Here is a 24,383-nt window from a genome sequence, read left to right as displayed (position 1 = left end):
TTCATGAGAAAGAAACATTTTCATGTACTTGAGCTTTACTCTTAAAATTGCATTGAGCAACTTTCTCACTGAGAAAGAAGCTTTTCAACATCTGTGGCCTTGATTCTCTTCATTTGCTTACTTGCACTAACACAGCTTTTAGTGTTCTCAGAAGCTCCAAAACAGTGATTCTGAGCATTGAAGCTCTAACATAACTTTCACTGCAAAAAGCTCTAACTCATGAAAATCTGTCTGCATTGCAAATTACATGTCATTTCATGAAAGAAACATCTTTCATGTACTTGAGCTTTACTCTTAAAATTGCATTGAGCAAATTTCTCTCACTGAGAAAGAAGCTTTTCAGCATCTGTGGCCTTGATTCTCTTCATTTGCTTACTTGCACTAACACAGCATTTAGTGTTCTCAGAAGCTCCAAAACAGTGATTCTGAGCATTGAAGCTCTAACATTATTTTCTCTGCAAAAATCTCTAAATCATGAAAATCTGTCTGCATTGCAAATTACATGTCATTTCATGAAAGAAACATCTTTCATGTATTTGACCTTTCCTCTTAAAATTGCAATAAGCAACTTTCTCTCACTGAGAAAGAAGCTTTTCAGCATCTGTGGCCTTGGATTCTCTTCATTTGCTTAGTTGCACTAACACAGCTTTTAGTGTTCTCAGAAGCTCCAAAACAGTGATTCTGAGAATTGAAGCTCTAACATAACTTTCGTTGCAAAAAAGCTCTAACTCATGAAAATCTGTCTGCATTGCAAATTTCATGTCATTTCATGAAAGAAACATCTTTCATGTACTTGAGCTTTCCTCTTAAAATGCATTGAACAACTTTCTCTCACTGAGAAAGAAGCTTTTCAACATCTGTGGCCTTGATTCTCTTCATTTGCTTACTTGCACTAACACAGCTTTTAGTGTTCTCAGAAGCTCCAAAACAGTGATTCTGAGCATTGAAGCTGTAACATAACTTTCGTTGCAAAAAAGCTCTAACTCATGAAAATCTGTCTGCATTGCAAATTACATGTCATTTCATGAAAGAAACATCTTTCATGTATTTGACCTTTCCTCTTAAAAATGCATTGAGCAACTTTCTCTCACTGAGAAAGAAGCTTTTCAGCCTCTGTGGCCTTGGGTTCTCTTCATTTGCTTAGTTGCACTAACACAGCTTTTAGTGTTCTCAGAAGCTCCAAAACAGTGATTCTGAGCATTGAAGCTCTAACATTACTTTCTCTGCAAAAAAGCTCTAACTCATGAAAATCTGTCTCCTGCATTGCAAATTACATGTCATTTCATGAAAGAAACATCTTTCATGTATTTGACCTTTCCTCTTAAAATGCATTGAGCAACTTTCTCTCACTGAGAAAGAAGCTTTTCAGCATCTGTGGCCTTGATTCTCTTCATTTGCTTACTTGCACTAACACAGCTTTTAGTGTTCTCAGAAGCTCCAAAACAGTGATTCTGAGCATTGAAGCTCTAACATTACTTTCTCTGCAAAAAAGCTCTAACTCATGAAAATCTGTCTTCTGCATTGCAAATTACATGTCATTTCATGAGAAAGAAACATCTTTCTTGTACTTGAGCTAAACTCTTATAATTGCATTGAGCAAATTTCTCTCACTGAGAAAGAAGCTTTTCAGCATCTGTGGCCTTGGATTCTCTTCATTTGCTTAGTTGCACTAACACAGCTTTTAGTGTTCTCAGAAGCTCCAAAACAGTGATTCTGAGCATTGAAGCTGTAACATAACTTTCGCTGCAAAAAACTCTAACTCATGAAAATCTGTCTTCTGCATTGCAAATTACATGTCATTTCATGAGAAAGAAACATCTTTCATGTACTTGAGCTTAACTCTTATAATTGCATTGAGCAACTATCTCTCACTGAGAAAGAAGCTTTTCAGCATCTGTGGCCTTGGATTCTCTTCATTTGCTTAGTTGCACTAACACAGCTTTTAGTGTTCTCAGAAGCTCCAAAACAGTGATTCTGAGCATTGAAGCTCTAACATAACTTTCACTGCAAAAAAGCTCTAACTCATGAAAATCTGTCTTCTGCATTGCAAATTTCATGTCATTTCATGACAAAGAAACATCTTTCATGTACTTGACCTTTCCTCTTAAAAATGCATTGAACAACTTTCTCTCACTGAGAAAGAAGCTTTTCAGCATCTGTGGCCTTGGATTCTCTTCATTTGCTTACTTGCACTAACACAGCTTTTAGTGTTCTCAGAAGCTCCAAAACAGTGATTCTGAGCATTGAAGCTGTAACATAACTTTCGCTGCAAAAAGCTCTAACTCATGAAAATCTGTCTGCTGCATTGCAAATTACATGTCATTTCATGAGAAAGAAACATCTTTCATGTATTTGAGCTTAACTCTTATAATTGCATTGAGCAACTTCCTCTCACTGAGAAAGAAGCTTTTCAGCCTCTGTGGCCTTGGGTTCTCTTCATTTGCTTAGTTGCACTAACACAGCTTTTAGTGTTCTCAGAAGCTCCAAAACAGTGATTCTGAGCATTGAAGCTCTAACATAACTTTCGCTGCAAAAAAGCTCTAACTCATGAAAATCTGTCTGCTGCATTGCAAATTACATGTCATTTCATGAGAAAGAAACATCTTTCATGTACTTGAGCTTAACTCTTATAATTGCATTGAGCAACTTTCTCTCACTGAGAAAGAAGCTTTTCAGCATCTGTGGCCTTGGATTCTCTTCATTTGCTTAGTTGCACTAACACAGCATTTAGTGTTCTCAGAAGCTCCAAACAAGTGATTCTGTGCATTGAAGCTCTAACATAACTTTCTCTGCCAAAAATATCTAAATCATGAAAATCTGTCTGCTGCAATGCAAATTACATGTCATTTCATGAGAAAGAAACATCTTTCATGTACTTGAGCTTCACTCTTAAAATTGCAATAAGCAACTTTCTCTCAATGAGAAAGAAGCTTTTTAGCATCTGTGGCCTTGCATTCTCTTCATTTACTTAGTTGCACTAACACAGCATTTAGTGTTCTCAGAAGCTCCAAACAAGTGATTCTGTGCATTGAAGGTTTAATAAAACTTTGTAAAAAATCTCTAAATCATGAAAATCTGTCTTTTGCATTGCAAATTACATGTCATTTCATGAGAAAGAAATATCTTTCATGTACTTGAGCTTTACTCTTAAAATTGCAATTAGCAACTTTCTCTCACTGAGAAAGCAGCTTTTCAGCATCTGTGGCATTGGGTTCTCTTCATTTGCTTAGCTGCACTAAGACAGCTTTTAGTGTTCTCAGAAGCTCTAAAACAGTGATTCTGAGCATTGAAACTCTAACATAACTTTCTCTGCAAAAAACCTCTAACTCATGAAAATCTGTCTTCTGCATTGCAAATTACATGTCATTTCATGAGAAAGAAACATTTTCATGTACTTGACCTTTCCTCTTATAATTGCATTGAGCAACTTTCTCTCACTGAGAAAGAAGCTTTTCAGCATCTGTGGCCTTGGATTCTCTTCATTTGCTTAGTTGCACTAACACAGCTTTTAGTGTTCTCAGAAGCTCCAAAACAGTGATTCTGAGCATTGAAGCTCTAACATAACTTTCTCTGCAAAAAAGCTCTAACTCATGAAAATCTATCTTCTGCATTGCAAATTACATGTCATTTCATGAGAAAGAAACATCTTTCATGTACTTGACCTTTCCTCTTAAAAATGCATTGAGCAACTTTCTCTTACTGAGAAAGAAGCTTTTCAGCATCTGTGGCCTTGGATTCTCTTCATTTGCTTAGTTGCACTAAGACAGCTTTTAGTGTTCTCAGAAGCTCCAAAACAGTGATTCTGAGCATTGAAGCTCTAACATAACTTTCTCTGCAAAAAGCTCTAACTCATGAAAATCTGTCTTCTGCATTGCAAATTACATGTCATTTCATGAGAAAGAAACATTTTTCATGTACTTGACCTTTCCTCTTAAAAATGCATTGAACAACTTTCTCTCACTGAGAAAGAAGCTTTTCAGCATCTGTGGCCTTGGATTCTCTTCATTTGCTTAGTTGCACTAACACAGCATTTAGTGTTTTCAGAAGCTCCAAACAAGTGATTCTGTGCACTGGAGCTCTAACATAACTTTCTCTGCAAAAAATCTCTAAATCATGAAAATCTGTGTCCTGCATTGCAAAAAACATGTCATTTCACGATTAAGAAACATTTTTCATGTACTTGAGCTTTCCTCTTAAAATTGCAATAAGCAACTTTCTCTCACTGAGAAAAAAACTTTTCAGCATATGTGGCCTTGGATTCTCTTCATTTGCTTAGTTGCACTAACAAAGCATTTAGTGTTCTCAGAAGCTCCAAACAAGTGATTCTGTGCATTGAATCTCTAACATAACTTTCTCTGCCAAAAATATCTAAATCATGAAAATCTGTCTTCTGCAATGCAAATTACATGTCATTTCATGAGAAAGAAACATCTTTCATGTACTTGAGCTTCACTCTTAAAATTGCAATAAGCAACTTTCTCTCAATGAGAAAGAAGCTTTTTAGCATCTGTGGCCTTGCATTCTCTTCATTTGCTTAGTTGCACTAACAAAGCATTTAGTGTTCTCAGAAGCTCCAAACAAGTGATTCTGTGCATTGAAGGTTTAATAAAACTTTGTAAAAAATCTCTAAATCATGAAAATCTGTCTTTTGCATTGCAAATTCCATGTCATTTCATGAGAAAGAAATATCTTTCATGTACTTGAGCTTTACTCTTAAAATTGCACTTAGCAACTTTCTCTCACTGAGAAAGAAGCTTTTCAGCATCTGTTGCCTTGCATTCTCTTCATTTGCTTATTTGCACTAACACAGCATTTAGTGTTCTCAGAAGCTCCAAACAAGTGATTCTGTGCACTGGAGCTCTAACATAACTTTCTCTGCAAAAAATCTCTAAATCATGAAAATCTGTGTCCTGCATTGCAAATTACATGTCATTTCATGATTAAGAAACATCTTTCATGTACTTGAGCTTTACTCTTAAAATTTTAATAAGCAACTTTGTCTCACTGAGAAAGAAACTTTTCAGCATCTGTGGCCTTGCATTCTCTTCATTTGCTTAGTTGCACTAACACAGCATTTAGTGTTCTCAGAAGCTCCAAACAAGTGATTCTGTGTATTGAAGCTCTAACATAACTTGCTCATTGCAAATGACATTTCATTTTATAAGAAAGAAACATCTTTCATGTACTTGAGCTTTAGTCTTAAAACTGCATTAACCAAATTTCTCTCACTGAGAAAGAAGCTTTTCAACATCTGTGGCCTTGCAATCTCTTCATTTGCTTAGTTGCACTGACACAGCATTTAGTGTTCTTAGAAGCTCCTTAACTCCCAGAGTTAATCCACAAGAGATGCATGCCTCCTTTACGGCTCATCTCTGAAGATAACTTGCATGACTTTGTTTTGAGTGTTTGGGGTAAGAGCATGCTGCTCTTGAGTTCCAGGGCTGTGACTGTGAGCACTGCGATTTACTTCCTATCCGCGTGCTTCGCATTCAGCTCGCTTTCTTTTACAAAGAACGAGCCGCTGCGCCCTCGTTAAGATCGCACTTTAAAAAAAAATGAAAAAGATCTGGCTGAGGCTCGAGAAGCGGGTCCTCCCCGTTCTCTCGTGCTCTCGCCAGATCGGGAAGGTTTCGCTCCCGCTTCCAAAGCGTGCCCTGGTATTTCTTCGGATTGGGCAGCGAATGTTGCAGCTCTTGATTCTTTTGAAATGGAAATTGAGAGCGCCACCTTCCGAGCACTCCTCCCGCGATTGTAAAACGAATAAGGAGTTACTCGAGGTGATGACTCCTGCAGTGTGATCAGTTTAAAACTGGAAGTTGGCTACAAAATAGCAGTATACCCCTAGACGCTCCAACTAGATGACAGGTTTCTGTCAGGTGGTCAGGAGGATGGACCTCAGTATGATCTCTCCCCTTCTTTGGTGACCTCCATGATGAGAGAACTTGTTCATGGAGTAAGCCCTATTTGTCCTTGAATTTTTCGAATTCAAAGGCACGGGGCTACATGATGATACCCCAGGTGGAAGACACGCTAGCGAGCTATCTCTTCCCTGGGGGTGCATCATCACTCGAAAGTCAACACTCCCTACCAAGCTATGTAGAGCAACATCTACACTTGTAGGGAGAGCATTTCATGCAGCAGGTCATGCTGGTTCTGCCCTGCACACCACAGCGGTTCTGCAGGCACATCAGACTGACGTTCATAAACATCTGCACGCAGGGAGGCAAGAAGCTCAAGAAAGCTTTCAATAAGTTTCTCCTCCACCGTGCTCTAGTGTCGGGGCTGTTGGCCACCCAGTCCCAACACGGGCAGTTCCTCTGAGGCGAGATGCCCAAATTAGAGTGTGCGAGCTATGAGGTTTGCTGTTGGGGGTTAAGCTTACCTGGGTTCTTCCATTTGGCCTAGCCTTATCACCTCGTACATATGCAAAATATATCGATGCAACTTTAGCATCGGCAACTGGCTGATTTGGCCCAGTCTTAAGAGCATGCGTTTCGACATCGGGATGTCGTCCTTGCTCATCTGGGATTGAGACTCAACGCCAAGGAAGCGTTTTCTCTCTTGCCCAGGGCACAATGTATTTAGGGGTTAATGTGGGCACAGCTGTCTCCTACACGTATCGAATCCATTCTGAAAACCCTGAAGGATTTCAGGCTAGGCCAGAAAGCTACTGTACATTACTTTCAGAAAGTTCTAGGTCTCATGGCGACTGCATCCACGTGAAACCTTTGGACATCTTCCACATGAGACCATTACAGTTGTGGCTCAGAGACAGGGGATTTAATCCAAGGGCCAATCCCCAGAGGCATATAAGGGTTACGCGCTAGGGCCACGTACCCTTTTCTATGTGGTTCAGACCCCGGTTTATGACTTTGGGTCCCACTCTAGGCACGTGCTGTCATCGCAAGATGACGACAGACGCTTCCCTCATGGGCTGGGGTGTGGTCTTGGATGACCGTCCAGCCCAAGGGTTCTGGAGAGGTCATCTTCTCGATTGGCACATCAATTGCCTCGGAATGATGGCTGTATTTTAGGCCCTGAAATACATCCTCCAGCAGGGGCTACCATGTCCTAGTGCGGGGGGACAAGGCTGTGGTAGTCACTTACATAGGTGGACAGGGCAGACTGCATCCGTGCCACCGGAGGCTTGCACAGCAGCTTCTGCTTTGTATGTGGGACAAGTTCTAGTCCATCAAGGCGATTTACATTCTGGGGCATATGAATGTTGGAGCAGATTCGCTGTCCGAATTTTGGTGCATGCTGTTGCTGCCCTCGAGGACGCTGAGTGCAAGCACTGTAATCACTTCGATCGGAGTGCTCTGCTCGAGGCTCGCTTTCATTCAGGAAGGGGCGAGCCTCTGCGTCCTCGTTGCGATTGTCGAGCTGGCTGAGAAACGAAGGGCGTGCAAACCACCCCTCTCTCTCTCACATTCTCCCCGATCGCTCTGCTCCCAGGAGTCCTGGCCAAGATATGTCAATGAGGGTCTCACCTCTTACTGATAGCGCCCCGTTGAACGACCAGAGTGTGGCTCTCAGATATAATATTCCTCCTTGATGGCTCGCTATGGGCGATTCCGGTCAGGACAGGAGACAGTATTTCATCCCCGGCCTGAGTTGTGGAACATTCATCTCTGGCCTCTGAGGAGGACCACAAGAGATACTGGGTTTCCAGCAGGTGTACTACAGACTATACTGATTGCTAGGACTCCTTCCACTAGGAGAAGTTATGCCCTCAGATGGTGCTTTTTCGAAAGTTGGTGTATGACACCATGCAGACCCAGTTCACTGCCAGGTTGTTTCAGTGCTGGAGTTCCTGCAAGAGGAATTGTCCTCAGGCACATGTCCTGATACTTTCAGAGTCTATGTGGCCACCATTTTGGCTTGCCGCGTTCTGATTGATGGTGTTTCTGTGGGAAAACACCCTCTACTTACCCGCTTCATTCATGGAGCTCAGCGGTTGAGGCCGCACACCAGCAACAGTCCCTTCATCGGACTTGGCTTTAGTGTCCAAGAGGTCTGGTTGGGACCCCATTATGAACCACTAGAGTCAGCGCCTGTCAGGTTTCTGACTCTAAAAATGGTTTTTCTCATGGCTAATACTTCTCTGATGAGAATTGGGGATTTGCAGGCTCTGTCAGTCTCGTCATCCTGCTTAGACGTTGCCCCTGGGCTGGTCAAACTATCTTGCATCCTCACCTTATTATCTTATGGTCATTCTTGAAGCCTCTGACCTCCGCCATTCAGCACAAGAAGGACTTCATTTACTGTATCCAGTACATGCTCTTCAGATTTACATCCACCGCATTAGCCAGTGGCTTAAATCAGAGCAGTCTTTCATATACGACGCCATTGGGTGAGGAATGCTATTGCCCTAGCCTACGAGGCGCTCAGTTTAGCTTCACCTCTAGGAGTTAGGGCCCATTCAACCAGCTGGGTTGCATCCTATGCCAAGGCTCTAGCAGGAGGATTCCCCTTGCATCAAGTGTGTGTGCAGGCTGGTCCTCTCCGCACACATTTGTCAGACTCAATAGTTGGATGTCCATGCTACTCCGGGCTCGCATGTCCTTGAGTCAACATCCTAGAGTCATGTCTGAGACCTCTTCATTGTTTGTGCGTACACACTACCCAACCTTGGGGGGTCCTGACACTTCCAGTGCGGCGGCGTTGGTATTCTCGTTCCCATTAGCATTATTGAAACGCAGCATCGAGAGTAGCTTTTGATAGGGAACGTCTCGGGTTACTTGACTGTAACTCTGTTCCCTGAAAAAGCGGAACGAGATGCTGCTCCTCAATGCCACACTATAGGCATGCCTGGACGTTTCTTCAGACAAAGGTTTAACCTGAAGTTGTGTACGTCTCACGTCTATTTATAACCGGCAGGTGCACGTAATCAATGACGTCACTCACCGAGGTTATTTAAGCCAATTCTTGGCGTGTTTGACACACGTGCTTCACAACCGGTCGAACAAAGAATGTTCTCATTAGCGTTATTGAAACGCAACATCTCGTTCCCGTTTTTTCAGGGAACAGGGTTACAGTCAAGTAACACGAGACGATTCTGTGCATTGATGCTCTAACATAACCTGCTCTGCAAAAAAGCTCAAAGAGAAAAAAGACAAAGAGACAAAGAGAAAAGAAAGATGAAGGGGACGAGGTGAAAGTAATTTGTTGCTGATGAAATATAAAGTACTATACTTGAGCATGTTCTTGTGCATGGAATGAGCATAAGGAAAGCTGCCAGCAGGATCATCTACAGGGTTTTACACTACTAACACATTACAATTACAGTACATAGCAGCAGTACTTCAGATGAGAGAACTTTCACTATTCTTTGTACTGTAAATACTGTAGCACATACCCTCAAACTCGTAACTGTTGAATTGATTTGTAGCTAAGTACTTCTTACATGTAGTTGTGCAGAACTGAAAGTCGACATAGGGGAGGCAGAGAAAGTATTTTCTCAGAAGTCTAAAAAACTGTTATAGCATAACAAATAAGGATATTATCAATACTGTAATGCAACTTGGCAGAGGATTTGTGGGTCATCTGAGGCCAAAGATTAGATTCTGACAAAAGATAATGTTTTTACAGTCTTTCTTGATTGCTAACACACAATTCATGAAACAATTCACCATTTTCTCACAACTATAAACACAATCTCAAAACTACACCAACATACAAACATTTTAGTCAAAAACATATTCTCTTTTGTCAGAATCTAATCTTTGGCCTCAGACGACACACAAAGCTGTCAAATACACAGACTATTTTCCTGACTAGAGAACACTAGTCAGTTCAATTCCAAACACTGTTACAAAAACCTCCTTTTGGGAAACAGGAAACATCTTGCTATTCAATTACTGTTACAGTATGCAGCATAAATAGAGTTGTGCAGATACAGTAAAATTCACCAATAAACTTTAAGAAAAGTTTACTTTCATTACACTACTGTAAAGTTATCTTACAGTAGATGAAAAGCACTAGAAGAGAAAAGTACAAAAACCAAACAACTGAATATACAGTAAACACACATTGGAATATCATGTCAGTTATTGTACAGCAATAAATAAATAAATACAGCATCCTTTTTTGCAACAATAACAATTGGCAGACACAACATTTCCTTGGCAGAAGTTGCATTACAGTATTGGTAATATCGTTATTTGTTATACTATAGCAGTTTCTCAGTCTTCTGAGAAAAGACTTTCTCTGCCTAAACAGTACTTGGTTACAAATCAATTCAACAGTTATGAGTTTGAGGGTGTGTGCTACAATATTTACAGTATAAAGAATAGTGGAAGTTCTCTCATCTGAAGTACTGCTACTATATACTGTAATTGTAATGTGTGAGTAGATGAGCCTGCGGGCAGCATTCCTTATGCTCATTCCATACACAAGAACATGCTCAACTATAGTGCTTTACATTTCATCAGGAACAAATTACCTTTGACCTCATTCCCTTCATTTTTCTTTTCTCATCCTATTCCTCTTTGTCTCCCACTACCAGGATTCATTTTCCAAAACACATAACCACCTGTGCTCTTGTTCATATTATCCTGAGATTCTGACTGCCGTGTCATCAGTTTTGCTACTGAATGTTCAAACACGGATAAATGTGTGCTATTTGTGTTCATTTTGTGATTCTTGAGGTAGTTATATTGTGTATTTGTGTTTTCTAAATAACAACATGGTTAAACCTTTGCAAAATGATGCTGTTATTGTGTAGAGTTTTGCAGAAAACATTGAGCAAATTGGAGCATGTGAAAGCAGGTGGAATGTGTTAAAAGTTTTAAGAAATGTGTCTTTGTTTCGAGAACTGTATGAATGGCTTGGAAAATTGGGCCAAATGAATGTTATAGTGTGTTAGCAATCGAGAAAAACTGTAACTAAAATGTTTGACTTTGACCTGAAAGTCTGAAGTTTGCACAAATTGGTGTGTAGTTTTGAATTGTGTTTATAGTTGTGAAAAAATGGTGAATTGTTTCATGAATTGTGTGTTACCCAGTCAACACGTGAGGTCACGCGATGATCACAGTGACATCACACCATTCTCATACGGTGATCCTCACAGTGTGAGTAATATATGAGCTCATTGTGAACTCAAAATGTTGAGCAGGTTGAGAGGAGGCAGCTCAAATATCAGTCGCTGGGGGACATTCTACTTCCTGTTTCTCAACACTATCACAGAGATATCACAGTGCTCTCACATGATGAGCTCATGAGTGCACGCCCAGCTAACAGATTTCTGTTATAAGATGCAAGTGAAACATATGTTACCATCGTGGTGAGTAGTGTTTGCTTTAGTTGGGCTCTTGACCCTTGACTTTATAATGTTATATATTTTTGGGGCTGCTGTAACTGTGTTTGTAAAGCACATTTGTTATGGCAAGAAAACCAAAAGAGACTGCAACCAGGTGATACTGGTTTGTTATTGATGATAACACAGTCGTCACCTACACTCAATATGCAGTCTTGGTGAGGTTTTATTAATCAACAGTTTCTAAATATAAAAGCTCTGTGATTATACAGTATAGGACCCAGCAGTCTCATCAATTATGAAGGATAAAAGCATAAGACACAAACATTATTAACTATCCTCTTATTTAAAAACAAAGAGAGACATCAAGAATCAGTGTATGAATCTCAACAATGGTGACAATCAAAGTTTCATGTTGCAATGCATGCTGGGTACCTAGTATCTGTGCAGTGAGTGCACTTTGATCTCACTTTAGTATGAGCACACAGTGAGGGCGCTGTGAGGTTACACTTTAGCTCACTGTTACCTCACATTGTGACCTCATCACGAGTATCCTGTGAGATCAGGGTGAGATCACTGTGAGATCAAATTGTTGACTGGGTAGCAATCAAGAAAAACTATAAAGAAATAGGGTGAAAATGCTGCTTTTCACATTAATTCTTTGTGCTGTAATGCAGTTAGTAAAATGAAAAGATGTTATTCTTATCCAACAATTAAATACTTATGTGACAAATCAATCAAACTTCAAAGATAAAAGTTAATCGATTATGTAATGATCCTTGTTTTTAGTGGTTTTTAAATCAGTGTGTTATGAATGAAATGTATGTTTTTTTGAATGAGAATTGTTCCCAGTGTTATGATGAAACAAGCTTATTTTGAGACCTATATGAAGTGTTTTGTTGGTCTGAGTGAGTTTTGGAGGTGAAATCAACTGTTTGGCCAAGATTCGTGTTGGTAATGCAGACTGTATGAACAGTTTTGAAAATGTGGTTTCAGTACTGAACATTGCTTGTTAGCCACTGAAAAAAACTGTAATTTGTGTGTGTGTGTGTGTGTGCAGTGTATATAGCAAAGCCACTATAAGGCAAGCCTGCAACCTTTAGCCAAAAAAGCATAAACGGCAAATGCTAATGCTGCGGTGCAGAGAAGGAAACTAGAGGCCATTTTTTTCTGAATGGATGTCAATGGAGGAGAGGCTTCACTATGCTGAATAAACAGCTTTTAGAGGAAACAGCTTATCATTTAATTAATCAACAGCCTATCTGATAATCTTCAACATGTTTTACACTAAACAATACTTTCACATTTAACTATTTTTAGAGTTTACCATAAAAAATTGTTTTACAAAGAGAAGCCAGACTTTTTACGACAGGTGGGATTCAGCTTACAGCACTTCCCATTCATTCCTATGGTATTCGCAAACAGCGATTGAGTGTCGTACAATTCTGACTGAAATTCAATGACGTTAAGGCTGTAATGTGATTGGTTATCAAGGCACACGTGATCCAAGTTAGCCTTATATGCTTTCTTCAATAGTAAGTAATACAGTTCCGCTCATCTCCCAATAGTAAAACAATCTCTAGTACATAGGCCTATATATATAGCTACAAAATGAGCTGGCCCAGATCAGGCGAGGTATTGGACCAGATCGAGAACAGAGCTGGAGCAGATTTGGCCCACATTTGTACTGTATTCACCATATACTGTAGTAGAGATGGGCAAATGAAGCCTCATGAAGCTTTAAGCTTTTCAACCAAGTGGTTCACAAAAGGGTTAATTTCTGGAGGCTTCATTTGCTCACAATACCACCTGGTGGCCAAAGAGTGTAAAACAAGCAGATATATTACAGACAGAGGTGTAAAGTCCAGGGGTCAGAAAGTAAAAGTCCTGCCATATGTTTATTCCACCCATGAACTCAGCAGCTGATTTCACCAGAGGAGGAACCAAGTCATTCCTTTCAAGTCACAAACGGGTCTCAAGTCAAATCCCAAGTCCTCAAAGAGTTAAAGGTAATGAGATAATTAAGTGACTAATTAAATGATGATTGTGCATTAGTGATAAACACCTGCTGTTATTGAGAATTACAGAGGATCAGATGTTGATGTTTTATTGGTTAAAATGATGCCACCATCATGGAGATCAGCGTTTGCTTTAGTTGGGCACTTGACCCTTTTAATAACTGAAAATGGTTTGCTTTCAAGCAGTTGAAATATTGCTACACAACAAACATTTGCACATTGCTGAATTAAAAGCTTAAGAAAGCAAATGAGCTTACACTTTCTGATTTTAAGTCACTTGAACGAACATCATGAAGGTGTTTCTTTGGTTTATTGACTGACATTCAGCAATTATGGAACTGCAAAAAAGTTATATTGGACAAATGTCGCTGTAATGCTTAAATATTAGAAAAAAGAAGAACTAAATTACTCAGGCTTTTAGACACGAACACTTATCATATGATCCTCAACAATGGTGACAATAATTATTCATGCTGCAGTGCATGATGGGAGTTTTTACTATGGTGTTACCCAGCATGCATTGCAGCATGAAGCATTTTGTTGGTTATCACCATTGTTGAGATTCATATGCTGGTTCTTGATGTCTGTGTGTCTAAATAGCACTGGAGTATAAATACTTATATGCATTACATAGATTTAAAATTCATTCAATATGACTTAGAACAAACACTTTCATTGCATGCTGTAGTTTCACAGGGTTGGTTATTGAAAACCTGAACATATGAAAAAAAAAAAAGTTATTTTCAGGTCAGCGCTTGATGATTATCTCATCATATGAAAACAGCTAATAGTTGCTCACTGTACAGCATTGAGCTCTCTGCTTTATAACAGCACGCGAATTGTTACAGAGAGAGATCTAACACAAGAAGTCAAGGGTCAAGAGCCCAACTAAAGCAAACACTGATCTCCATGATGGTGGCATCATTTTAACCAATAAAACATCAACATCTGATCCTCTGCGATTCTCAATAACAGCAGGTGTTCATCACTAATGCAAAATCATCATTTAATTAGTCACTTAATTATCTCATTAACTTTAACTCTTTGGGGACTTGGGATTTGACTCGAGACTCGTTTGTTTCTCGAAAGGAATGACTTGGTTCCTCCTCTGGTGAAATCAGCTGCTGAGTTCATGGGTGGAATAAACATATGGCAGGACTTTTACTTTCTGACCCCTTGACTTTACACCTCTGTCTATAATATATCTGCTTGTTTTACACTCTTTGGCCACCAGGTGGTATTGTGAGCAAATGAAGCCTCCAGAAATTAACCCTTTTGTGAACCACTTGGCTGAAAAGCTTAAAGCTTCATGAGGCTTCATTTGCCCATCTCTACCATACAGGAATCTGTGCCAGTAGGCCCATTGTGCCAAAAGACACCGGCCCAAGTCTGTTGTACGAATTTGGTCCAGAACTTCCGGAGGATCTGGGCCAGATGATTTTTGCTATCTGGGAATCTTGACTAATATTTGACGTAGAATTGACATCAATTACAACCTTGTAACATAATTAACAATTACATGCTTCATTTTCATATCAGGTTTTATAAATGTTCAGTCTATAACATAGATTTTAGTTCATCCCAGTCTTACACGTAGGTTACCCCAGTCTTTACAATCTGCTTTAGGCAGTAATGTTTATCTGACTTTTATGAAAGTTATTGCCCCTTCTCCTAATCACCAAAAGTAAAGTGCCCTTTCGGTCCTATGGATGTGGATCCGAGCGTGATTTACACTTCATGAATTTGGCTAACAGAAAATTAAACTATAATTTGAAAAATGAAGGCTGTGGTATTAATATTGTCCACTATTAAAAAAAGATTAAACAAAATAATAAAAATTAGGTCTTGGGCATAGCCTACAGTTAAAAACCTTACCATACCTTTCAATACCATTCAGTATCTTTTACATTTAAATTGAACAACAGACCCACATCTCTCCCACCAATCTCTTAGAAATTACTTATTCCTAAATAAAATAAAGCCTATATAATGTCCCAAAAAATTGTGTTATGTGGGGTGAAATTATGCTCATAAAATCAACTTTCAGTATGAAGTAACTGTTGATTAGTAAGTAATGAAAGTCTGACAGTTAGATCCTGAATGATATGTAGTCAATTTAGTTCAGGAATCATCCTATCCATTAAGACACAAAACACTGACTCGTCCAGAGGGCTTTTCACTAACGTTTTCCTAATGAACTCTCGACTAATATTATTTGCTTGTATGAGTCTTTGAGCGTGAAAATCCATCAAAAGCAGTCAAAATATTTCAAAAGGGAGAAGCTTAAGTAAACGAAAAATATAGTCAGTGCATGAATATGAGCGAAAAGGGTTCTACAGCGGATTCCGTCACGAATGAAACATGAGCAGCTTTACATTGTATGCATATTATTTGAAAGTGCGGTGCAAAAAGTGCATCTAACAACGCCGACCCAGATGGGACTCGAACCCACAATCCCCAGCTCCGGAGGCTGATGCCTTATCCATTAGGCCACTGGGTCATCACAATTCACGCAGTGAAAACATGCTGTTTTGAAATATGGACAAACCCACGGGTAACCGCATTATTCTTTTTAAAAAGCTGTATTATTGGGACAGTACATTTGTTTTTTGTTTTTTTCTGTGATAATTTTGCCTTGTGAGATGATCGTGTGATATCGCGAGAACCAGTGTCCGTTGAAAACACGTCTTGGGTATGTGTTTACTATTATCATTTAATAAATAACACATCTTAGAACAATTTCAAGAATACAAGTACATATATAAAAAAGATAAGTATTACATTGACAGAAAAATCCGAGAGTTAAAAAATATACAAAACTTGCCAAGTACATAAACTACATGTACCGAGATGTCAGGGAAGCATGTAATTCAAATATTTCTTCCAATAAAAACATGAAGACACTGAAATATGCGTTTTTATAGTATTAATACACAGTGCTACGTCACTGCTAGATCGCGCTTGTCAAGAACCAGCGTCTAATCAGAGATTATATTTTTTTATGGGGAGATACCAGCCTTCGCGGCTCCACCTTTGGAGAAAGCATAGACATGAGGGCCGTTTCTGAAACGGAAGGCTGCATCCTCCGGAGGTCGCATTTGTAGGCTGCATACGTCACAAAGAAGATCTTATTTTAGTATATTAATGGTTATAAATTTGACCATTATTCTTAGCTAAGTGTAAATTGTTGTAATATGCTTTTGACTCGCAAATGTAATGCTCAGTTTACTGAAATAAACCAGGCTTGATGACGTATGCAGCCTACAAATGTGACCTCCGGAGGATGCAGCCTTCCGTTTGAGAAACGGCCAATAAATACCTAGACGCCTCATTGGCCGCTCGACCGCACGTCAACGTCGCCACCATATTGGTCCGGGCAACTCTCCATAAATCTCACGTCGGGACAGAAGAAAACATACCTGACTCGTCGGCAGCTTGGGGATCTACAGACCGTCGCACATTAATAAAAACAGATCTCGGGGTATTATCATTCACAGGTGAGACTGAACAGTTGTTTCTGGTTGTTATTTGGTCATTTTTAACAGCTTAATTAGCCACTAGTGTCAGAGGGTTAATAGCTTTCACAGCTAACTAGCGATATCGGTAGCTGAGACTTTATAACAAATCAAAGTCACAAATCACAAAGTAAATTATGTTATGAGCACAATATGTACAGTGAGCACTTTGACAAGACAGTGTCAGACGGTCAAGATTAGGGATGGAGCTAAAGCATCTCTCTTTAATTTCAAATCTCATTACTTGGGTAAAGTTGGTTTCATATTCGCACATTCACAACATTTCCGCGTTCAATAACTTTCTAATTATATGTGCAAAACATGTTTCTTTTGCAAATTCGATTCAGCGACATCATTGTCAACCTACTACCTTTATTTCACAATCGAACAAAATGGCCAAGTATTGTTTTAATGGCATATTTATGCGAATGTCCGCCGAATGTCCAATGTAGAGCGGTAAGCAAGATAGGGACCGTCTAAAAAGTTATATATTTTTTAATTGTGTGCAAAGAGACAATTACTTGTATCACAAATATCACTCACAGTATGCCTTCTTATGCTCCTTTAGCAACAATAAAAAATTAAAAAAACTGCAATATAATTATGCCGTTTGAAGAGACGTTTAGGAAATGACAAATAATGAACTTGTAATTTTGTAACAATACATACAACTGGGAAATCATGTGTAATCTCCTGAACATAGTTAATGTCTAATTTCAATTTATAATGCTTTTTTTTTTTATTTCTTTGCCTCAAAATGAGCAAGAACTGTGTTGGTGTTAACGATGACATATATGATTTATTTCTATAGGTTTTGAAAGCATGGGTTGACTGCTCCAAAGCAAGTTGGAACATCTTGTCTGGACCCTACAGAGCATACTGCAGCCCATGTCATGCTGTTTTATTCACCTCTGTTTGTTTGTTTGTTTGTTTTCTGGTTTTAAGTGTGCTAAACACCATTGTAACAGTGTTCTCCAAGTGTTGAGTTGAGATGAATTGCTAAAATAACTTTTATGTTTTCCTGTTGTATGAAATCTTTATTTAACATTACACTCTGACAATATCACAATTCATGTGCATTGATTGATGTTTACAGTCCTGCAGAAATATCACTGTCCATGGCACTGAATACATCAGATTCTTGACAAGAACTCAGAAAGCATGACAGCAAACAGGTTGCTTATTTTTGGTATTTTGGGTCAACACTTCATAAAGTAATGGCTAAACTTTCTTTAAGATGTTTTATAAATAAATTGTGCCTCACTCACATATTCTACAATTGTTTTCTTTACATGTGTAATTTCTACCAACATTGTATTCAAAGTTTTTCTTCATTGAGACACATTCCAGTTTGATAACTTTGGAAAACAGGCTCACACTTTTCCAAAACACATTTCTAAATAATTAATTGAAATTGTACAACATAGCAGAACTCTTTAAAGAACAAAAATCGCTCTAAATGACACTTTTCCCACATCTCTGTGTTCGATGGGTGCGTACATTGAGACACATTCCAGTTTGATAACTTTGGAAAACAGGCTCACACTTTTCCAAAACACATTTCTAAGTATTTAGCTGAAATTGTACAACATAGCAGAACTCTTTAAAGGACAAGTATTTGCTCTAAATGTACATTTCTAACATCTCTCTGTTCGATGGGTGCATACATTGAGACACATTCCGGTTTGATAACTTTTGAAAAGAGGCTCACACCATTACAAAACAAGTTGCAAAATATTCATTTGACCCTAAAGAACATACTACAAGTCTTTAATGTAGTAATATTTACTGTAGATGTAAAATTTTTAACATCACTGTATTCTATGGATTTCTTACCTTCCATCAAAAAACATTACATTATCTAAATTTATTTATTACTGTAATGCCTGAAAATAGTAACTTCTTTAATTAATGGATTTATTTATAGAGGAATTATTTGCTTTAAAAGAACTCTGAAACTATTATCAAAGTGTAATACAGAAATGTTGCAATTGTACCATTTAGAGCAAATACTTGTACTTTAAAGACTTCTGATATGTTGAAAAGGCTCAGCTAAATATTTAGAAACTTGTTTTGTAATGTTGTGTGCCCCCTTGGAAAGCTATTGAACTGGAAGTTGTGTCAAAGGAGAACCCCATAGAAAACAGTGATGGTAGAAATTAAAAATGGTCTGTTATGTCTTTCTCTAAACTTACTGAATATACTACTGCTAAGCTTTAAACCTCAAATGAACTTGGCTATGTTTGTATGACATGGCGCTGTCCACATATGTGGTGCTGAAGGTCCATCCACAATCCTACCTGCAAATTAAAGTTTCAATAACTTTTCGCTACCCAAGTTAACACCAAACCACTTTGATGTTATTATGCACACTCCAAAGAACACACTACACCATGGGGATTAGCATATTTATTGCATTTAGTTGACTGAAATGCAGCTATACAGCTCAAATCTTATACGGTGGAACAAACAGCTCCAAAGCTTGTTCAAAGTACACTGTTGCTGCAGTCTGGTAAAGTTTTCCTGGCCAGAAAAATATATATATTTTTTTAGCATTCTTGCATCCTAATTAAGAAAATAAACATTTTAGGCCTTGTCAGCATTTTGTAGATAATAAATAAAAAGTGAACTATCAAAATATCAAATGTCACATTTATTTCTCCCTCACAAATGCAAGTGTGTTTTTAAAAACTACATTCACATAAAGGGCCAGCAGAAGACAACGAGCACCACAACAATATGAAACATAAACAGAATACTAAAAAAAAAAAAATGTATTTCCATGACATATCAAATAGGCAATACACATTTCTCAGAATCAGAAAGAGCTTTATTGCCAAGTATTCTTGCTCATACAAGGAATTTGATTTAGTGTCACAGGCTTCCAGCAGAGACAACACACAGACAATAAAAATAGGATGAGAATAAAAATACACATACACTGTCCTCCAAAAGTTTGGAAACACCCCTGGCAAAGTGTGGTTATTTTGGATGACATCAGAATAAATCCTTATAATTTTTTGTTGGTGCAAATACTGTACATTAAAGTAACTTGACATTATCATTGAAGACCAGCAATAATAATTTTCATTTTGATTACATAATAATGGCAATATATACATGTCAAAGTCAGACATGCCCCTTTGCCAGCTGTGATGCCTGGTTACTGGTTTAAACTTGGCCCAGGTTTTCAGCTGCTAATGGTGGATATTTTGATGAATTCGAAAATTTAAGTATTTTCTATGTATAAACTGTTTATGTAATAAAATATGTTTTCATAGTTTGCGTTGTCCCTTATCAGTGCAAAACAATTTTCTTACAATTTAAACACACTTTCAGCATCAGCTCCTCTAACTAAATAGCTTACAAACACACATCACAAATCCATGCTTGTTCTTCTGGTAGCAGATTAATGTTGAGGCACTGAACATGAAACTACCTCTGGCATAATTCACATTGAATCTGGAAGGGAAATAGGACATGTTGTTAGATGTATTAAGAAAGTGTTGGAATTATTAAATGTAGTTGTGAAAACAGTCAACAGGCAGAAATGGCATAGTGAATACCCAGATGCATTGCTCCTCTGTTTGGGCTCTTTCTTTTTCTCCACACACAGAGCAGTACTCCTCTCTTCACACTGCAATTATTTGAATATAGATAGGATTATAATTCATCTCTCTGTGTCTGACATGGAAATATACTGTTCTTTCAAAGTACTTTATACCTGATGCCAGCAAAATTTCATTGGCCACATTTTTCCTGTAGTGGCACATCATCTCCTTATATTAATGCTGTCAGGAATTTTTGGGAACTCTTCCACCACCGGTTTCGCCATCTAGAAGGACAGCAATGAAAATTAATAGACACAGTGTCATATAGGAAAAGGTGAAGACAGTGTTTATGTAAACCACTTTCCCCCTCCATTTACCAGCATCACAAAGACACCACAGCTGGAACCATCCTCCTGAAATGAATGTTGGATTGTGCCAGGTTTCCACTTGGTACTCACCAAGTCCTCTCTTCCATACTTGTTTTTTCTCATTTGGAAAAATTCTCTGTTTTTGGAAAAATGCAGTGTGTGTGTTTATTGTGGTTTTAAGCAACACCAACTATGGTAATTTACCATCATTAATGTTGTGGAGCTAAACAAGCCAAATTACTTTTTAAAACAAACTGTCCTACCAAAGTTATTTGCAGGCTTTTTTGGCTTCTTTCATTTAATTTGTACCACTTTGAGGGTCAAGTATTAAAAATGGTGTCAGTGTAAGCATGTAGTCACTAAAATGGAGAAAAGGAAACAAATAAATTATAACTACTAAGTCAATCAAATGTCGCTGAAAATATCAAACATTTCTATATGGGCATGCCCATGTTTACATGTACTAGCTTAACATTTGTATTTGCAGTCTTTTTACTTACCGCAAACCTCTAGTGTATGTTGTTGATATTTACGAAAGTGATGAGCCCATCATATTGCTCAAAGTTGACCTGTTTATCAGAAATATGCATAATCATGTCTGTGTACTGTACATGTAAAAATTAAGAATCATAAGGAGCTGCTCTCACTGCTCTCATGTGGCCTCAGTGTTTGGAATTCCTTGGGATGTAACAGGTACTCCAGATTCTGGCTAGGAGACTTATCAACTCTGTAGGTGGCTTCTTCCATAGCATGTCGACCTATAATTACATGCAGTTCATACAGTAAATAATAGTGTACCTTAATATATGCAATAAATAAATAGTTTTCATTTTTGTATAATGATTTCATTACCTCTTCCTCTACATTGAGTACCTTTGCAGGAAGCTGACATGCATCAAAACTTGAACATTTCTTGCTCTGTGTCACATACTTGTGGATCCTTTTTTGGGGGTAACATGTTTTTTTTTTTTTGTGGAACAGAAAATCATTTGGAATTGGTGGATGGGAAATGTTTGTTCTTCTTCATCCAAGTTTCTTGAGACTGATCAAGGTTCATAGGTGGCTCAGTTGTCATTTGCACTGTGTGTTCATTCGTTCACTGCTGTGTGTGTGCAATTTGTATGGGTTAATTGCAGAACACAAATTCCGAGTATGGGTAACCATACTTGGTCACGTCACGTCACGTCACTTTCACTTAGAATTTTTGGGACAAGAGGGGAGGGGCTGAGAGCCGTGGGAGCCACCAAGCCTCACGTTCATGGTTCTCAGTCCCACCCCATGCATTACAATGATAATTATATATTTAATAATCTTTAATTTAATTCAATAATTTCTCATTAATTCTCAGGACACTGCTCCACTGATCATGTGCTGGTTACCCCACTGCACACCTGAGATCACTTCCTGCTCACTCTTAACCTCAACATGGTTCCTGACACAACACATACCCCTCCGCATGTCATCTTTCGATGTAAACTAGGCTCACATTCACCCTCCAGGCTCTCTGTTTTACTTTCATCTTCGCTTCCTCGCTCTAAACAGTTAGCATCTCTTACTCAAACTGTCAAACACATCTTACCAACAAACATACACTCTTTCACATCCTTCTCTCCACTCTCTGAGTCAGAAGTCTCTAAACTCATCCTTCCTAAATCATCCTACTACTTGTCCACTTGATTCTATTTCATCTCATCATATTTCATCTCATTCACACTGGTGTTTTTCCCTCAACATTTAGACAGGCTCGTATAACCCCACTACTTAAGAAACCCACTCTTAACCCAACTCTTTTAAAGAACTCTTTTCCCTTCTTCCTTTCATAGCAAAAACTCTTGAACGAGTTGTGTTCAACCAAGTCTCTGCCTTTCTCACACAGAACAACCTCCTCGACAGCAACCAGTCTGGTTTCAGAAGTGGACATTAAACCGAGACTGCCTTGCTCTCAGTTGTTGAAGCCCTAAGACTGGCAAGAGCGGTTTCCAAATCTCCATTACTTAACTAGCTGGATCTGTCCACTTCTTTTGATATGGTCAACCACCAGATCCTCCTGTCAACCCTATTGGCAAAGGGCATCTCAGGAACCGCACTCCAGTGGTTTGACAATTACCTCTCAGACAGGTCCTTCAAGGTATCTTGGGGGGGTGAGGTGTCCAAGTCATAACATCTAGCTGCTGGGGTGCCTCAGGGCTCAGTTCTTGGACCACTTATATTCTCTGTCTACATGGAATCACTGTCTACATTTTGTCATTCAGAAACATGGCTTTTCGTATCACTGCTATGCTGATGACACTCAACTCTACCTCTCATTCCATCCTGATGATCTGATGATAGCTGCTTGCATCTCAGCTTGTCTAACAGACATTTCCTGCTGGATGAAGGGCCATCACCTTCAACTCAACCTTGCCAAGACAGAACAGCTTGTGGTTCCATCAAACCAACCACTTCATCACAATTTCACCATCCAGTTAGACACATCAACCATCACTCCTTCAAAAACAGCCAGAAACCTTGGAGTTGTGATTGATGATCAGCTCACTTTCTCAGACCACATTGCTAAAACTACCCAGTCCTGCAGATTTGCTTTATTCAACATTAGGAAGATCAGGCTCTTTCTTTTGGAACATGCAACAGAGAGATCCCAGTGTGCTATGTGTCCAATTTTTTGATTTATTGCCCTCTCATAAAGATAAGACCCCCCCACCCCTCCCACCCACCCAAACTGGACACCTGTTTGTCCACCCCCACCTATCTAAATGAGCATCTGTTTTTACTGTCCAGTGATCCTAAGGTATTTATGAATGTTTTGGGAACCGTGTTTTTGTGTGGGCCATTGAAGACTATTATGTGTTTAAACTTTAAATTGTGAAACTGTGTTAAACGGGACAAAGGGAAGTTTTTATTGGAGTTTTTCACGCACACATAACAAAAAATATCAAACATACATAAAATGAGCAACGACTTGCTAGCGTTGTTGTAACCAACTCTAAATAGTTTCAAAACGTTTTAAGTTAAATAAAAAGAAGCAGAAGTGAGCGTGTTTGTTTATTTAAAACAAACAAAGCATCTGACACCTTAGTTAAAACAATAGCATAACATTACAAGCTAAATAATATAGAGTTGACTCATCTTACCATCTTCTAAAACAAAAAAAAGCATCAGAAGCGAACGTTTACAACGTTCTATCATTACAGATTAAAAGGTAGCTTTTCTCACAAGTTACAGCAAATAGATCTAACTTATCTTACCCGTCTTCTAAAACAAAAAAAAAGCATCTGAAGCGAACGTTAAGTAAAAAGTCAAAATCTTGTTACAAAAATTAAACAAAAGAAAAAGAGCAGCCCACCGTCAGATAACCGCGCACTAGTGCGTCAAAGTCAGAATGACTTTACGCCGCTGAGTCCAGACCACGCCTTCCGCCACCCCCTAACAGCGTAAGGAGAGACCGATGCAAAGATTTAAAAGAATTAAAGTAATGTTTTTACGGTGACGCATTGCTGCCACACACATATTATTTTTTCCACTCAATTATGTCGTAATAACGAGATCTTATGTCGTTAAAACGACATCTTTTCTCGTTTTAACGACATCTTTTCTCGTAAAAACGAGATGTTATGTCGTTAAAACGACATAATTATCTCGTTAAAACGACATCTTTTCTCGTAATAATGAGATGT

At 38.6% G+C, this 24,383-nt stretch overlaps 1 long non-coding RNA gene and 1 other non-coding gene across 4 annotated transcripts; both read right to left on the bottom strand.

Annotated features, from left to right (window-relative positions):
* Positions 1–15,702: 15,702 nt before the first annotated feature.
* On the bottom strand, positions 15,703–15,775 carry trnar-ccg (transfer RNA arginine (anticodon CCG)). Its single transcript has one exon. It is a non-coding gene; the product is annotated as a tRNA-Arg (tRNA).
* A 3,982-nt stretch (positions 15,776–19,757) lies between these two features.
* LOC131535251 (uncharacterized) lies at positions 19,758–22,787 on the bottom strand. 3 transcript variants are annotated; one of them, XR_009269590.1, is made up of 7 exons: positions 21,357–22,787; positions 21,210–21,278; positions 20,973–21,068; positions 20,719–20,845; positions 20,515–20,625; positions 20,357–20,427; positions 19,758–20,252 (listed from the first exon to the last, which is right to left on the bottom strand). It is a non-coding gene; the product is annotated as an uncharacterized LOC131535251 (long non-coding RNA). The 3 variants fall into 3 exon arrangements; XR_009269591.1 differs by having other exon boundaries at positions 20,719–21,068; positions 21,357–21,467; positions 21,562–22,787; XR_009269589.1 differs by having other exon boundaries at positions 20,719–21,068.
* Between the last annotated feature and the right edge of the window lie 1,596 nt (positions 22,788–24,383).

Source organism: Onychostoma macrolepis, unplaced genomic scaffold (genome assembly GCF_012432095.1).
Source record: "Onychostoma macrolepis isolate SWU-2019 unplaced genomic scaffold, ASM1243209v1 Scaffold21, whole genome shotgun sequence".
NCBI lineage: Eukaryota > Metazoa > Chordata > Actinopteri > Cypriniformes > Cyprinidae > Onychostoma > Onychostoma macrolepis.
This window is presented reverse-complemented; position numbering and strand designations above follow the sequence as displayed.